Genomic DNA, 6,427 nt, shown 5'->3' with positions numbered 1-6,427 from the left:
GGAATTTAGTTCACTATAACATTTTTGAAAAATTGACTGAATTGTTCTTTGGTTGAAATTTTTTGTAAATGTATATAACTTTTGTTTATGAGCATAATAATGAAAATTAAAAAGATTTTTTAAAATTTGGAATGAAGAATGTGAAACTTATTTGCATGATGAGTTGTAGATTAGTTTCTATCTTCTTGTTTTACTGTGAGAGTCTTCATTATGTGAAATTCATGTTTTTCCAATATTTTGTATTGTATAATGTGTTATGTGTATTGTTATGATCTGCTCACTGAATCTCTAAATCTTGGAAGTGTTCGGAGAGTGGCAAGTGTCATTTGAGGACGAATGTTGTCCAAGTGCGAGAGATTGTAATGCCTCTAGAAAAACATAGATAAAACTAGAGTTTAACATGTTTTTAATGAGGGTATAAGGTCCTAAAAGTTTTTATAATGATGTACTGAGGTAGTGCCTAAAGATTTAGGTGAATTGGTAGTAAAATGTCTAGGGAGACAAACACGTTCGACGTCTCAGTAACCTATATGCCTTATGTGTTTTTATATTTCATAGGAATTTTTTTAAGTTTCATGAAGTTTGGAGGTCAAACGTCCATGACGTTTGAAAGGTATTCCTTGAAACGACCTTGTGTGCCTTAGTATTTTTTGTTGATCTTTACGTGTTCGTTTTGGATGAAATTGATGAGAAAGGTCCTAAACTCGTATATGAACATATCCGGGTTGGAAATTTCTGGGCAAACATCCACAAGGACCAAGCAAGGTTCCTTGAGGAAGGACCCTTCACAAGAGCCAAAAGCTGTCAAACTAGCCTAACCTATGTTGGCAATCGACAACCAGTAGGTCAGACGATGCCACGTAGGCGAGAGGCGTATGTTGAAACTTAGGCATGGTAAGATGTTCACTCTTTTGATTAGTCTCTGACCCAAACCACGGACCAGCAGGAAAGTCCATTAGTTGGGTGACAGTCCGTAGGTGACCACGTGTTGATAGGGCCTATAATTTGCTTGCTTCACTGTTAAGTGAAGGGGTGAATTGGTAAATTAGACCCAAGTCAAAATAAATGTTTGGTCTGTTTCCTAAGGGTAATCTAGGTATTTTAAGTGGGTTTATAAGTCCTAACTACCTAGATGAATTCATTATTCTAAAATAAGAACCCCAAACCCGTAAAGAGCTCTCTCGAACTCCATTGAAGCTTTAAGGTTGATTTCTCCACCAATTATTCTCAATTTTCATTGATTAACATCACTTAAGTTATTTTTTTTCATCCCTGAAACTTTCTATCATTAAGGATCCAATCTACAAAGTGGTTTACAAGGACTTTCTCAAAAGATAGAATTCTAACTTGTGATCTAGACATAGGTTCTTGCATTAAATGTTTTGAACCGTCGAATATTGATTGAATTGATGTTAATTTTATGAGTTTAACCTAAAATCTTCATGAATTCTAGTGTATTTTTCCTTGGGCTATTGAACGATGTAACAATTGTATTATATTGATGCATAGGCCATCTTATATTGATTAATATACATTGAATTTATTTAGATTTATTGAGTATTATGATTTTTGTATTGAATTAATGACAATGGCCATTGATAAGGGCCTTTTGGTATTGTATTGGATGATTTAATAATGGATTGAAGTGGTGAGAATGGATTGGTAGTACTCTACCCTAATTCTCTTTAGATTCTGTAAATTAGGTCTTAAATTATATTGTGATTTGTATGGTCCACTTATGGTGGCGTTGCTGTGTGTTTTATGTATTATAATGATCATGTCCTTGTCTTTATTGATCTATATATTATGAGGATTTGTGTGGTTGATGTATGTGAATTATGAACATATCTATATACTTGAGATTGAGCTGAATGTATGTGTTCTTCTATTGATGTTGTTAGGTGATCATGTTAGACTTTGACTATGTAGTTATGTGTGTAGTCTTAGAGTCAATCCATTATGTTTCGTGATTGGCTATGTGAGCCTTATGGTGGTTATAATGATTATATTATAGTAGTGGATAGGGTGACCTAAATATAATTTTTGTTATGCCTATGTGGTTCTCGAATAATATGTTATATGTGAAGTATGTTTTGTCATGCTTTGGTTGATTTGTGTCCCTTACATGATACATATATAATGAGAATATGAATTCTTGACTTAGGATGCTAATCCTCTTAGTCTTATATGTATGAATGACAATGTACCTTAAATATTACAAAGAAGGTCGTCCTCTATATGGAGTCTTCAACCTTGTGGTAACGTTACGATATCCTTGAAGTCGAAAGCCGTAATGGTATCCTTCTTGTGTGAATGGTGGAGTTACGGACTGATTGGCTAGAACAACATGAAATCATCCTTTGGAAAATCATTAATCTATCCTATTAACCATAGTAAGGCAAGCCTCGGGGACCTCTTTGGTAAGGTGTAAACTAATTGGGTTATCAACTCTATATAAAACCTCTTCGTGTACTTTTTTATTGAGATATTGTATAAGAACAAAGGCTAGCACGTAGTGATCATGGCTAGGGGAGTTTCTCTATTTGAATAATGATAATGGAGAACAAAGAAACCCTTCATATTCCTTAAGAATGTGTTTACATGGTATGTGTCCATGTTCTACCATTCTTAAATAGAACACCCTCCATCGAAATAGGTTACAACTCCGGATGCTATGACCAACTACCACTGTCTATGTCGGTTATAGCCTATTCTCATCATATGGGATAACCACTAGTGTTGGAGGAGTTATATGAATTTTAGGTGGTTGTATGAGACGCTATTTAGATATTGCACAGTGGGCTTTGAAGATGTCAGTAAGTGAGTCGCTAGGTCTTCTCCAAGACCATTACTTGAATATCCTTATGTGATGAGTGTCTCTTGAATGAACTAATGAAGATAATGACTTAAGTTTGAAATCATGTAAATGAATAAGTACTTACCTAGAGTAGTTAAGGGTTTTCTAGTTAAGGTGTGAAGGGGGCATAGGAATGGTCACTTCATGTCTTGTCTAGGTAAGTCTTACGAATGACTATCATAACGAAAGTTGGTTGATACATTAGACATTATCTAAACATAGGTAGTCTTGAGGATTAGTTAGGTAATCATTGAGTTTGTTTATGGCTGTTCTCTTCTTGATTTACTTAAGTCTTTTGATAACCTTTGGGAGGAGAATGTCATATTATATATATGTTATGTTATGAAACGAGAATGATCTTATCCTAGGTATCTAAAGGATCACTTAGGTGTGTGTAAAAGTATTGTATGGTGGTTGCTTCACAACTCACTTAAGTGAACCATAGAATCACCTTTGGTAGGAGGATCTCATATTTATGTGTGTTTGATATACTTTGATGCTAGAATGTGGAGTGTAAATTAATGGGAAGTTACAGTGAAGTCACTATAAGATTCACTGTAATGTTACTGTAAATTTGAAGACTTACTGTAATGTTCCTTAAAAAGTGATAAAATTCTTATGCGATATCTTATGTATTTCTAAGGTGTTAAATTTTGTTCTTATGCTTATGCTATGTTATTTAAATCCAAAAAGGCATATTTACATTAAATGTATGTTTTCATGATTTTATGCATTAAGCTATACTTAGTACAAGTTTTTGTACTAATTCCATACATTTTGATATATATAAAGGTGTAGGTGGAACGTGAGAAGGTGTCTCGAAGGAAATCATGGATTCTAGTTATCGTTCAAGCAAAGTTTGATGTATGTCCTGATTTGACTCGAGGGCATGTATGACTTTTGATTTCATATTTCGAATTATTATAATAGACATAGTAGTACTATATTATTTATGTATAGGTCGTATCCCAAGTATTGTTGTATCTATGTTTTGATGATATGATACGTATTATTTCCTATGGTTTTTATATGAAAGATATATTGAAAGAGTATCTGATTGTTGTGAAAAGTTTTATTTCCACGCTACATTTCATACATGTATTGAATGATGTCAAAGGGCTTGTACAAGACCTCCGAGAGGTCAAGTACGCCGTTTCATGACGTAATAATACCTTAGCTTCGACGGCATACATTCAGGTCATGACACTAAAACACTTTATTAACATGTTTTTAACCTTTTTAGATACATGTAAGGCTCTAAGAACCTTAATCCATTTTGAGGTAACTTACAATGTCCCCCACTTGAGAAAATTCGTCTTCGAATGACATTTGGAACAATTTAAAACACTTTTAAGGAGTCTAATGAGTCATAGAGAAACTCATATCCTTCAAAACATCATCACACTAATGTTAATGCACAAAAAATAAAAGGAACACAAACTTCCATACCATTTGTCACTGAATACAACACAAGCCAGCAAAACCTTTTTTTTCACTCACTTTCAAAATGCATCGAACACATAGGTTCATAGAGATTGTGTTAATTCATTCGTCCTCGTTGGTTGTAATTTGATGAAAACATATTAAAAATCTTTTAAAAAATTTATAAAAATAATATATTATGCATGTATATTATTAAAATATATGCATATAATTTGTCAGTTCTGGTTTAGTTATTTATTATTTTTTTCAAACAGAACAATAACCAACCAATATATTATAGATTCTTAAAAATATAAAACAAAACCACACCTAACCTCAATAAAAATAAATTTAGTTAGTCGGTTTGGTTTTATTTTTTGGTTTGGATCGGTTTTTATAAAAATTGTGAACACCCCTACTAGCTCCTATGTCAGTTTAGCTGTATATGATCTGATTTCTCCTTCATTTTAGCTAATGTTTTTGGAAGAAATTAGGAATAAAAAAGTTCTAAGTCCTCTCTAAATTTCCCCTATAATCCAAGAAAAAATCTACAAGATTTCAAAGTGGTTTAACCCTCGGAACTATAATAGAGATTATGTTACTTCTTTCCTCCTCGTCGGTTTTTATTTTGGAGGATTCTTCATTGTGAAGGAGACTCGTATTTCTGTGGTGCTTCTTTTGGAGGTAATGATTCTCACTCTTCATTTTATTGAGTTATTTCAAGTTATAGCTAAGCTATATAATCAAGAACATAAATAGATTGTGGGCAAATAGTATTTTTATAGTTATGTGATGCTGGGTTGTTTTTGAAGTATGTTCTGAAGTTGTTATTATTTTTGAAGAGAAAGGCGTGACTCCAAATAATGTAATTATTTTCCGAATGTATAGGATCATGATTGGAAGTAGTGTGTTCAAGTTAATATGGTTATATTGAACAATTATAGGAATGTATTACATATAATAATGTATGGATTTATGGTTTGAAGACGCGTGGCTAGGATGTGGTTATTGTTATTTTCGAGTTGGAAAACAGGGGTGTGGCGATACGCTAAGTTTATATTATTATGCAACAATATTGTTTTATTACTATGGATAGAAAATATATCTAAACAATTAATTGATAACGAAATAACAGCAAAAGAAACACTGAAATATATAGAAAGAACATTTGTTGGAACAACAAAATTATGGATAGAAAATTTACCCCCAGAAAGTCTAGAAACACTTAAAAGTGATAAGAAAATGGATCGATCTCCATCAACAACAAATATAGATATACTAGATAAATATGAACTAGCAATAAGATATGAATTTGGAGGTATGAACACAGAAATAAAAGAACAAAATAGGGAAAAAATAATAAATAGACAACTTATGACAAAATTAGCTATATGTAAAATGTGTTATATAGAAGAATACACATGTGCATTCAAAGAATATTATTACAAAGCAAGATATGATATATATGAAGTAAAAGAAATAAGACAACAATATTTTACAAAATTACCACAACCATTTAGTACAAAAATAATTATAGATTGGAATGATGAAGGATTAACAGATACTTTAGGATCTAGAATAAAATTTTTACACCAATGGTTAATACAACTATGTGAAAAACAAAAAGAAAAAAGAAAAATGGAAAAAGTACTGATTAAAAATTTAGCTTGTTGCAAAAATAAAACAGCACCACAATTTGGTTGTACAAATAAATATTATAAAAAGCAAAGACCTAAGAGATATAAAAATTATAGAAAAACTAAAACTAGGTATAAATATCAAAAACCAAGACAAAGATATTATGTAAAAAATTATAAAATAAAAAGGCCATATAGACCAAAAAAAAATATCACAATGCACTTGTTATAATTGCGGAAAGATAGGACATTTAGCTAGAGATTGTAAATTACCCAAAGACCCAAAATGTCACGACCCAAAACCGGGGCCGCGACTGGCACCCACAATTTCCCTCCTATGTGAGCGAACCAACTAATCTAACCCTTATCATTTTAACATATATCAACAGAAAATAATGCGGAAGACTTAAACTCATTAAATAAAACAAATCAACATCTATTAATTCCCCAAAATCTGGAAGTCATCATCACAAGAACGTCTATCTCAAATTACTAAACTAAGAATGTCTAA

This window comes from Solanum pennellii, chromosome 9 (assembly GCF_001406875.1).
Source record: "Solanum pennellii chromosome 9, SPENNV200".
NCBI lineage: Eukaryota > Viridiplantae > Streptophyta > Magnoliopsida > Solanales > Solanaceae > Solanum > Solanum pennellii.
This window is presented reverse-complemented; position numbering follows the sequence as displayed.